General features: G+C 39.7%; 1 protein-coding gene across 2 annotated transcripts in view; it reads left to right on the top strand.

Annotated features, from left to right (window-relative positions):
• The window catches only part of tbc1d22b (TBC1 domain family, member 22B), a 68,791-nt gene extending 62,256 nt beyond the window's left edge, over positions 1–6,535 (top strand). Inside the window, exon 13 of one of the 2 annotated variants that reach the window (XM_058389928.1) lies at positions 1–6,535. This exon is cut by the window's left edge and continues 2,174 nt beyond it. The gene's annotated coding sequence lies outside the window, so the exon portion shown is untranslated. The other variant, XM_058389929.1, reaches the window with a different exon arrangement.
• Positions 6,536–12,136: the final 5,601 nt, after the last annotated feature.

The following is a 12,136-nucleotide window of genomic DNA, read 5'->3' as shown; positions in this document are numbered from 1 at the left end:
ATCTCATGTAATTTGCAGCGTGGACACTCGATCTGAAAAATCGGATTCGGGAAAATAAATTAGTTTCGGCCCGCCATCTGAAACGTTTGAAGGCTCTGTAGCTTGGCGTGTAAAAGCGCCTGCATATTGCACAAAAGATCAAATGAAAATTTAATATTAATATAAATATTAAAAAGGGTTCTGCTTCTCCTGCGGTGGAACTTCAGAAACGACCACTGAGCGCGGCCCGCTGGAGTCAGACTGCGGTGAAATATTAATAATGTGTTTGTAGCCAGCGAGGCGGTTTAATGTGAGGTTGTGTTATGCAAGCAGACGGTGTGAGGAGAAGGGAAAAGAAAAAACCACCTCCGTCAGTCAGTCAGGCGAGCTGTAGGGCGTGTGGACGGAGGAATTATTAACACAGTGCTGAAAACTGACAGGAACAAAAGACGAAAAAAAACCCCTGTTACACTGATCTAGGATCAGCTCCTGAAATCCAAACCTTGTAGTTTCCTACTATTGGAGCATGTGGAGAACTGATCCAGGAGCAGCGTATTTGATCTCTCTCTTTCTTTTCTAATTCAGTGCGAATGCAATCAGTAATCAGTTAAAAGGAAGCGTGCAACTTTATAAAGGTATAAAATAGAATGTATTAGTGCGTAGTATCTTTCTTATAAAATCAGAAAGTCCAGCATTTTTTTTTTTTTTTTTTTTTTGAGCGAAGGTACAGACCGGATTCTGTACAACCTCGAGCAATCGGTTTTCTAATCCGAATCTCATTGACGGCTTTAATAATTGATGAACGGCTGCCACCGTACTTTATACGTTAAAGTAACTGGAGCACGTGAATATATCGAGCTGTCAGGATCAGTTAAGGGAAATTGTATTCTATTGGCTTTGCTTTCGCAGGCTAGGAAGTGATTTAATGTTTAATCTGATAAATCTACACTTCCACACACGTCGCTAGAACTGACTCCGGCGCTACGAAGCTGTTACGGCTACGATGCCTCCATGTCTCACGTTTTATTTTTGTGTCAGCGGCGTCGTTTTCAATTTTAACACTGAATTTGTTTTTTTTTTGTTGTTGTTGTTGTTGTTTTGTTTTGTTTTACTTGTGTCAGCGGCGTCATTTTCAGTTTTAACATTGAAACCTTTTATTTTTTGGAAGCAGGTTTATTTTTTGTTTATTTCTATTTTAATTGTTTTGTCCCAATGTCCCAAAGTAGCCCATTTTACCACAGGATTTTTTTATTTTTTATTTTTTTATTTTATTTATTTATTTATTTATTTTTTTTAAGTGTCAGCTGCGTAATTTTCAGTTTTAGCACCCAAAACGTTTTTATTTCCTTCCCCTAGTTTTAGCTGCATCATTTTTAAGTTTTAACAAGTTTTTCGAAGCAGTTATTTTTCGCATCTGTTTCATTTTCAGTTTTAACACTAAAACTGTTTTGTTTTTGTTTTTATTTTTTATTTAAAGCAGTTTTTTTCCCCCCCAGAGTAAGCTGCATCATTTTCAGTTTTAACACTAATTTCTTTTTGTTTTTAATTCTTTAAAGCAGGTTTTTCTCCCCAGTGTCAGCTTCATCATTTTCAGTTTTAACACTGATTTTATTTTTGTTTTAAATTTTTTGGAGCAGCTTTTTTTCCCCAGTGTCAGCTGCATTATTTTCTGTTTTAACACTGAAACTTATTTATTTTTTATTTTTTTTGAAGCAGGTTGTATTCTGTTCGTTTTTGTTTATAACCAGTGTCTCTATGCGGTTAATAATCCACTGCTAACCACTGCATCAGATCTCTGAAACGAGACGTTAATTGACATTTCAGGGACGGACAAATCACAAATTCATTAGCTAGCCCAGAGGGAAAGTGAAAGCTCCAGCATGCGGCTCATTCTCGTGTGTTGATGCCCGGAAGTCCAATTATAACTAGTCTGAAAAGCGGCCACGTAACTCGACTCAAAAGTTTGACGAGATAATTATGTGCATTAATACAGCTTGTGGAAAGTAAGTGAGGACTTGAGTCCCTGAGAGCAGAGGATTTATGTAGCTCTCGTCTTTATTCTTTCCTGATGTTCTCATGGTGATGAAGCTTTGCCTTCTTGATTAAAAATGCAGGATATTATTTTATTTTTTATTTTTCTTAACTACAACCTGTGGGTTTTTTCCCCTCATTTTACAAAAAAGATGGAATTTGTTTATCATCATAAAGTGCTGACATAACGTATAAACATCTTCACCATCTTCAAATCAAGCCTCCGATGTCACCGTGTACGTCGTTACTATAGAAACGGTAGCGTAATAAAACGTGTCCGAGCCGACCAATCAGAATCGAGATTTCAACATACCCCTGATACATCAGCTAGCTAGGTTTAGTTTACTAGGACATGTGTCGGTGACCATGCCTCCTGTCTCTTCTAGCTAGTTTGAGGAGTCAAATGAAACAAAACAACAACAAACAGTGTTGTAGACATCAACATCTACTGAAGCTGTTTAAAACAACAGACAAGAGAAACAATATTAATAAGAGCTCACATACACAATTTGTCCCAGAAGGCCTGGCTAACAATTTGCTCGCTCTCTCTCGCTCTCTCTCTCTCTCTCTCTCTCTCTCTCTGTCTCTCTCTGTCTCTCTCTCTCTGTCTTTGTCTTCATCTTCCATGCTCTTCCACTTCCATGTCTCTCTTTCTCTCTCTCTCTCTCTCTCTCTCTCTCTCTGTCTCTCTCTCTCTCTTCATCTTCTATGCTCTTCCACTTCCATGTCTCTCTCATATCTATCTATCTGCCTCTCTGTCTGTCTCTCTCTCGCTCTCTCACGTTCTCTCTCTCTCCATATTCCTTGCTCTTCCACTTCCATGTCTCTCTCTCTCTCTCTCTCTCTCTCTCTCTCTCTCCCTCTCTCTCTCTCTCTCTCTCTCTATCTATCTCCCCTTTTCCAACTCTCTACATTGCTCTCCTCTCTCTCTCTCTCTCTCTCTCTCCTTTTTCCCCTCTCTCCCCTCCATCTCTCTCTTTCTTTATCTCTCTCTCATCATCTCTCCTTTTTCAACTCTCTACATCTCTCTTTCCACCCCCCTCATCCCCTCTCTCTCTCTCTCTCTCTCTCTCTCTTTTTCCCGAACCCTGTTCTTGATGCTGATTGGTGTAAAGGCCTAACAGGGTATATATATGTGAGCTCTCTCTCTCTCTCTCTCTCTCTCTCTCTGTGTATCGAGAAGCTAAACAGCCTCACAGAGACACAGTCTGTAACTGGAGTGCTGTTATGATTGGGGTAATTTGTGCAACAAATAAACACTCTTTCCCAGCTTTTCTGCTCCAGATGAAGCAATCCTCTGACATCAGCACTAAAAACCCAGGCTATAATTTTCAGCAATAGAAAATTGGCCCAAAAAAATTGACTAAGTGATTTTACACTGTATGAGCCAGTTATTTCTCACTGGTGCTGTTTGGAAGGAGAACAGACCATTTTCTCATTTTCAGCTAAGTGAACTGTGCTGCTGTTGTGTTCTCTCAAGTACAGCAAAAGGTAAAGCTTTGACGTGTTCATTTTTTTTTTATTAAAGCATATCAATAGCAGGGGTTTTGGTGTTAAATCTGCACTTTTACAGAGTCGTGGTTTATTCCCTGCTTGTTTTTCCTATTCTTTTCTTATAATCTCACTCTTGGAGCGAAGAAACACACACCAAGCTTCCAGAGGATTTTTTTTTATTTTTCTTTCATTAACTGTAAGACCAGCCTTAATCTTTGCCCTGCTCTCCAGATGTGATTGGATCATGTCCTTGCTTAAAAAAAAAAAAAAAAAAAAGCATCCTCCACTCCAAGAGATTTTATGACGCCTTGACAATTTGACAATCCCTGGCCATGTTCTGTCCTGTTTATGTGAATGTAAAAATAATTTGATGTGGCCCTGACTGACCGAGTGATTGTTTGAAACTCCGCTTATTTGTGTGTTCATTTTCTTTTAAAGCCACACTGTGATGTCATTTTTTTTTTTCTTTCTCAAGCCATTATGCCTGTGTTATTCAGTAATTACTGAACGCCTGATTTCTTTTGTGTGTGTTTTGTTTTTTATGATTCTACTGTTTACACAAATTAATGATGTAAACAAAGTCATTAGAGTTTGCGAAGCCTTTTTTTCACGGGTTATTGACTCCGGACTCATCAGTATGTGTGCATGAGGAGGTGAGATACTTTTTAATCAAATTTTAAATCGGCGTACGGGATAAAATTAGCATGTGGCGCTCGCGGAGGTGAGAGTTTAAGACGATATGACGCACATCAAGCATGCGGGATTAACATTTCTGATGAATGAGGGATGCGTTTTAAACGGATGATATCTGAGAGGAAACAAGTCTTAATCTAGGACTGACAGGTAGGGAGGAGAGAGAGTGAGAGATGGAGAGGGGAAGATGGGGACAGAGAGGGAGAGAGAGAAAGGAGATAGATAGAAGTAGAGAGCAAGAAGGGAAGAGAGTGAGAGTGCAATGGGGGTGGAGAGTGTGATAGAGAGAGAAAGAGATTAGAGGGGAAGATGGAGAGAGAGAGAGATAGAAAGGGAGAGCAATAAAGAGAGGGGGGTGGAGGGGAAGAGAGAAAAGGAGAGAGAGAGTGATAGAAAGGGAGAGAGAGAGAGAAAAGGAGATGGAGGGGAAGAGAGGGAAAGATGGAGAGAGGGAAAGAAAGAAAGGAGCTAGATAGAAGTAGAGAGCAATAAAGAGAGGGAGAGAGGATATGATGTGGAGATAGAAAGGGAGAGCAATAAAGAGAAGGGGTGGAGGGAAAGAGAGAGGGAAAGACAGAAAAGGAGAGAGAGAGAGGGTGGAAGAGAGAAAAGAAGAGAGAGTGATAGAAAGGGAGAGAGAGAAAAGGAAATGGAGGGGAAGAGAGGGAAAGGGAAAGAGAGAAAGGAGCTAGATAGAAGTAGAGAGCAATAAAGAGAGGGTAAGAAGAGGTAGAGAGAGAGATAGAAAGGGAAGCTAGATAGAAAGAAAGGAGCTAGATAGAAGTAGGGAGCAATAAAGAGAGGGAGAGAGGATAAGATGATGTGGAGATAGAAAGGGAGAGCAATAAAGAGAAGGGGTGGAGGGAAAGAGAGACAGAAAGATGGAGAAAAGGAGAGAGAGATGGGGAAGAGAGAAAAGGAGAGTCAGAGAGAGAGAGAGAAAAGGAAATGGAGGGGAAGAGAGGGAAAGATGGAGAGAGTGATAGAAAGGGAAAGAGAGAAAGGAGCTAGATAGTAGTAGAGAGCAATAAAGAGAAGGGGGTGGAGGGAAACAGGGAAAGACAGAGAAAAGAGAGAGATAGAGGGGAAAAGAGAAAAGGAGAGAGAGTGTTAGAAATGGAGAGAGAGAAAAGGAGATGGAGGGGAAGAGAGGGAAGATGGAGAGAGTGATAGAAAGGGAAAGAGAGAAAGGAGCTAGATAGAAGTAGAGAGCAATAAAGAGAGTGAGAGAGGGTTAGAACGTGTGTAGAGAGAGAGAGAAAGCAATGGGGGTGGAGAGTGATAAAAGGAGAGAGACAGGGGAGAGAGGATGATGGAGAAAGGAGGGAAGATGGAGAGAGTAATGGAAAGGGAGTGAGAGAAAGGAGCAATAGAGAGAGAGGGAGCATTAATGAATAATATAGTAAAATGAGAGATGTAAAATATGATGTTTGGGTTTTAATTGAGTTGGAGAGAAGCAGTGTGCACAGAGTAGAGCTGTAGAGAGAGTGCAATACTTGTTTGTTTGTTTGTTTGGGAGAGGTGACAAGATAGCTGTTAGCTAAGCGTTCACAGAAGAGGTAGCTGTTTGTTTGTTTGTTTTGTTTTCGAAGATATTGCCTGATTTTGCTGACCAGATTGAGGCTGAAATTTCATTCCACCATGGACATTCAGTCAATTCCAGAAAGTTCTGGAAAAACACATTCATTCTGTTTCTCCTGTCAATCACGGCATCACTATATACTTGTGTATGCGGAAGAGGGCAGATAGCACTTTCACTTTATACGTGTTACACAACATGAGAAACAATGAAATGCCAACAGGAAATGCCAGCCTTCACTCTTCCTGGTGACTGGAAAGCAGCTTATAGCCAAAAACTCTAGTTTATGTATGCATGTACACATACACGACGACCGTACAGCACAAGGATTTTCTTCTGACATTCCAGCTTGAAGGTAAGTTGAGAGACGGATCACGGGGTCAGTCAGAGGGCAGCGATCCTGGAGGATTATGGTCAACAGGTCAAGCTTCCTTTCGATAACAGAGAGCCGTAACCTCCAGGCCATGGCCGACCTTTAACACGGAACACGGAATGATTCGTGGTCTGACAACACAACATACACGATATATTTACAATAAAAAAATGATAACCTTCACGAAATCACAAGGATGATGCAAAAAAACTTGATGCACCGGACCAACGTTAGACTTGGTCAGAACGTACTACTGCTGTCCTGCTATCATCCTCTTTCACATATGGGATTTATAATATATTTACAATTGGGCCGTGTTCAGACACGTTGATGACTCCTCGCGTCGGCTTGTGTCACATTTTTGATTTTCAATGTAATGCCAAAAATTATTCTAAAGAAATGACTCTGATTACTCGAAGAGTTTCAGGTTTATTGTCTTGTGCGTAAACGGTGTATAAGCATCCGTATACAATGCAATTCTTATGCTACATTTGTACCTAGTCAAAAAAAGAAAGACGTAAACGACGATGTAAACCCCTTAACCAGTACTTCTCATAACACTGGAGCCCAGTTTGTTTAAAAGTAAAAATAAAAATTTCCTCAGGTAGCAACAATCCCTCAGAACCGGTTAGCACAGCTACAGAGTTAGCGACATCATCAGTGGACACCGCCAACAATACTTTCTTTCCTAAATATAACTTTTGACTTCTGAATGCTCGTCAATTGATGATTATAAAAAAAAAAAAAAAAAAAGGAAGAAGGGACGCTAATTTATTCGTAAGCATCTTTAACAGGAGTGAGCAAATCGATCTGGGCTAGCTAGCCAAGCGGATATCAGTGAGTGTGGCTTCTTCAGGCTGTATTTCCGTTCGTGGAGAAAACGAAGGAATTATTTTTAGTCGGTTGTATATTGTTAGATATGTTTTGTGTCTATAAACCTTTGTAACGTTAAAGCAGTATTGCATTTGAAGTCATGCGGTTGTACTGAATATCGGTACATCAGCTGACAGTCAGTATAACCGTACTCTTCCTCGTACGATATTCGTACTACGTAATTCGCACTTCACGTAATTTGATGATAAACTAAAACAAAAACCAAAGATGGGATTTGTTGTTGATATTGTGAAGGTTTCCCTAAAGACATTACAGTATTTATATAGTATTCTTTTACCAGAACACTGGCCTTTCATTCCGAAATCAACAGATTTATATAAATAAAAAAATAATTTATCCCTGTGAGTCTGATATAAAATGAGTCCAGGACTCTGTTGGGCTTTCATTGTGTTTTAGACGTGTGTTTTTCCCCTCTGTTGGATAACCTTACTCAGAATTTTAGTGGTTGAAGATAAACACCTTCAGATTTTAGATGGACAGGCACTCGGGGTGTCTCAGAGAGCGGAAATGGGTTCGATAACAGTTGTGTGGAAAAAAAACTAACCGTTTTTGTTTTGTTGAAACATTTCAATTAATACAGTGCCCCTAGTAAGTTAGGGAAAAACAGAAATACTTATGAACTACAAATTCTTAAAGTCCTGAGTGTCTACTTTCATATGAGCTTCATACTAAGCACCACTGTGGAGTGAGACATGATAAAGACACTCAATGCTGAACACGGACACAACGAAAACAGGAGGAAATTCCTTTTTGCTTTTTAACCCAAGTAAATCTCTATGGTATAAAATAAGTAAAACGGCAATAATCAGGATCACGTAACAACATCGTCACTGTGTTTTATTCCTTACTTAAATAGACACGCCTACTGTAGCCTTGTTTAGTTTTTGCAGGTGTACACTTCTCGCTCATGGGAATTGTTCTCTGGTCATTATCGCCATCTCTTCATGACCAAAGCACTGCTAATGGATGAAGATGTTTGACTGATGGACTGTTTTTCAACCCGGTAGGGACGCTGAGGATTTTTTTTTTTTTTTTGCTGTTTAATCTCAGCAACACACCATTAAGATGCCATTAGGATGTCAGTGTCACTGCTGTGCTGAGAATGATCCACCATTCAAATAATATCTGCTCAGCGGTGCTCCCTCGCATTGATGGACAGGATGGAGGGGGTGGGGGGGGATTAAACACAGCAACAGATGGGCTGCAGTCGGTCATTTTCCAGCTTCAGAGTGGTTCTTGACGAAGATAAACCTTACTGTTTTTTAACTTTAAATGAACCTTCGTTTCATTTGAAACGCCGTAACGACTCCATTTCGGGGTTTTTTCTACTTCTTTTATTCATGGACGGGACGTTTTTTTATTATTTTTATTTTTAAAGGTCTCCAGACTGTTCCTGTAGTTTAGGGTCGATTCAAAGAGACAGAACAAGTCCTTTTTAAGGCAGGTCTGACATTTTTTTATTCTTTTTTTTTTTTCTCCAAAAAGAAGAGGGAAGGAAAGGTACCAGTGGCCTACTGGCGCAGCCGCCACATTTATTTATAGCCTTGTCCTGTATGTCCTAAGGCATTTTTCTCCTTCTTGTGTCTCCTTCAGTGTGTGTGTGTGTGTGTGTGTGTGTTGGTAGTTTACTGCGTTTTCTTTCTCCATCATTCTTTGCCTCTTTCCAATTTTGGAACCGTTTTTCGAAAATCAGCATTTCAAAATGTCCTCTTTAATTTTCTCACCACGTTTTCTTTTTTTTTTCTTCAGCTGTATGTATCCCAGTTTACGATGAAACCAGTTCCATAGAATAAAAATCCCTATTCAGATGTGCGTTCCTTTAAACGAGGCCTCATGTGTAACCCAGTTCTCAGCAAGACAGGCGATCTAGGGTCACTCACATCCTAATGAACGGCTGAGTGGACGAGGACCAGGCAGACACCACACCTTTATTTTATTTTATTTTATTTTTTTGTAGAAGGCTGATTTTCTTCCCACAATGAATTTTTTAAGACTTTCTTTTCTTTTCGACTAGTGAGCCAGACACTAGTCTGGTTTTCTCTGCTAGAGCAGTGTTTATTTAGTGTTAAAGGAAAGATTATAGCTGAGCGCTCCATTTATATCCCCTTTGTTCATATGAAAGCGTCCCTGCAATCAAAAACTTTTATTATTATTATTTTAAGATCTTACTTTGCTTCCTGCTGAATTATATTTGCACTTCCCATAGGCAGTGGATATAACACCTGAGACACCGTTTCCTTTGGAGTCTGGTTTCTCTGAAGGCTTCTTCTTCATGTCATCTCAGGGAGTTTTCCATGCCACAACCGCACTCGCCTCTGGCTTGTGCCTTAGGGAGACACACAATCAGCTTATAACATTAAAACCACGGACAATGATCGTGTTAAAGTGACACCTGACAAGCGCACCGTATTGCGCAGCAAGTGAACAGCCAGTTCTCAAAGTAAATGTGTTGGAAGCAGGAAAAATTGGGCAAGCGTAAGGATCTAAGCAACTTTCACAAGAGCTAAACTGTAATGGCTAGAGTCAGAGCATCTCCAAAACAGCAGGATCCTATGAGGTTAATTCCTATTAAATGTGGTCCAAGGAAGGACAACTGGTGAATCGGTGACAGGGTCATGGATTGCTGGTCTGGTCTGATTCCACAGAAAAGCTACTGCTGTCTATTATAATGAAAAGGCGAGTTAGAACATGCACTGCAGCGTGGCTTGCTGGGTGTTTTGGTGCCATGAGGAAGACCTACACCATAACTTTAATGTTGTGGCTGATAACATGGTGTAAATTCCATCGAACAAGGAAAAAATATATTATGCCATGAAGCCAATTCACAGAAAGGGAAAAGACACTTCTGCACTGCTGGTATCAGTTGTGTTATCTCAGTGATCTTGGAATTCATGAGCCTTTGTCTTGTAAACCAACAGAGACCAAGGAGGTGTATGTAGTCTCCACTGATTCTCTGAGGTTCATACAGATAAAGCTCAATTTCTCCATAGTTTCCTTTCTGTAATAGGTTTGTACACTATAGTTATCACCAGGGTAGTGTGGTCTGCAGTCCAGGATGAGGACATGGAGGCGTGTCTAATCTACATATCACGCATATTCACAGATTCTGTCTATGAGCTGTTCTTATGCCATTTATTATAGGGTTCCTTTTTTGGTAATTAAACACATATGAATCCATTAATCATTCATTTATCTTCAGGTCAGTGCCATGGTGGAGCCAGAGCCTGTCCTAGGAATGGTGTGTGTGTGTATGAATGTAAATGTATGTATAAGATTTTCATTGCACATGGGTACAAATAGGCACATACTGCGTCGTTCTGTGTGTGTGTGTGTGTGTGTGTGTGTGATGGAAAAATTGTTCTGTATGTAAATATGTTTGAACAGTATGTATGTATGTATAAGGGAGTTTTTCATTGCACATGACTACATTCAGGCACATACTGTGTATTTCTGTCCGTGTGTGTGTGTGTGTGTGTGTGTACACGAGTGATAATGTGGCTGTCTTGCCAGTCCTGTCAGCTGCCAGTCAGTCTTGCTCTGGGAAATGGCAGCAGGAGTTAGCGCTCATTAAGCAATTAGCATAGGGTTAACGACCTGATGTTGATTTGCGCGTGTCTGCAGTGCACCTGCACCGAACAGAGCATTTTCTCCAACATGTTAATGTGTATTATTGGACACTGCTGATTTTGTAGAACTGACCGCTGGCACAGAGGCTAATGGTAATCGCATCAGTGTGTCGAGGCAGAAGTAGTTTTTTGGTGTTCTGCTTAGAATTTATTCACAACAACATGAAAGCATGCCTTTTGGGACAGTGTACATTCTGTTATTTTAGGCTTGCCCTTTTGTCTGCCAGATCTACATTTAAGGACAATTAACAGAAGAAAAAATTAGGATATTAATTCTTCTTTACTGCCGGTATGTCTAACATTAATCATAGTATAATTTATTGACATATTACTGGGACATTTTAAAAAATCTTATATATATATATATATATATATATATATATATATATATATATATATATATATATATATATATATATATATACACAGGAGCTGTAACTTTTTCCATATAACGAGGGTTCAATATCTGACATTACCCTTCTGTGGAACAGTGTTTTCTTCTCATTAAGCTAACAGTACTGTGACTCACAAGCCAGACATCTAGCATACACTAGAGAGTCTGGTCTACTTTGTCAATAACCATGGCCAGCACAGGCTCAGCAGATGGCCATCCACAGACATGTCAGACATGCTCCTTACTAACTGCTTCAAACAAAACTCTTTAATAACATTCAAAGATGCTGGGAACGTTTTTTTTCGGGTTCTTTACTGAATGATGGCTTGCTCCCAAAAGCTTATTGAGTTTAAGAAGCTAGAAACCGTGAAACCATGAAGATGCTGAAACCTGTGACTAGAAAAGTGCAGGAAAATATATCAGATGATCAGACCAGTAACACGGCAAAACCCACAGGGGAGGAGATACAGAGCTGGAAGCCAAATAAATAAAAAGAAAAACTTCTTTAAGATCTCAAGCTGATTTATTCTGTCGCATTGACAGTACATTCACCAGGATCTAGTAATATAATCAGTAATATAATACTAACATGGCAGCAGAACAATCCATAAAATCCATTGGCACATTCACAACCATACACAATACAACATGTAGCAAAATGCTTTATTTACTGTCCTCATCGAAGAATGAAATAGAGAATAAAAAATATACTAAGAATAGAGTTTCAATCAAATCACGATAAAACTGAATTAATTATATAGCTAGGGAAACAGAAAAAATATATAAAAATGTGTGCAATTGTAGTGCAATAAACGTGAAAAATAAATGCTATGCAAAAAAAAAAGAAGAAAAAGTCAAGTAGAGGCAGTGTGTGTTAAGTCCAGAAAAAGACCAGGTTTTAAGGATTGTCCTGGTTGAAAGCCTGGATGGCCTGCGGGAACATGTTCCTCCTCATTCTCTCTCTGCTTTGCCCTGAAGGAGCAGAAGCACTTCCCTGACCACGTCAGAGAGAAGATCACGAAGATACATGAGCAGCTCTTCAGTTAACGTCGACATCAAACATCGGAATGGGG

This window comes from Hemibagrus wyckioides, linkage group LG05, assembly GCF_019097595.1.
Source record: "Hemibagrus wyckioides isolate EC202008001 linkage group LG05, SWU_Hwy_1.0, whole genome shotgun sequence".
Classification (NCBI taxonomy): domain Eukaryota; kingdom Metazoa; phylum Chordata; class Actinopteri; order Siluriformes; family Bagridae; genus Hemibagrus; species Hemibagrus wyckioides.
The sequence above is the reverse complement of the archived record's forward strand: the minus strand, read 5'-3'. Positions and strand labels throughout refer to the sequence as shown.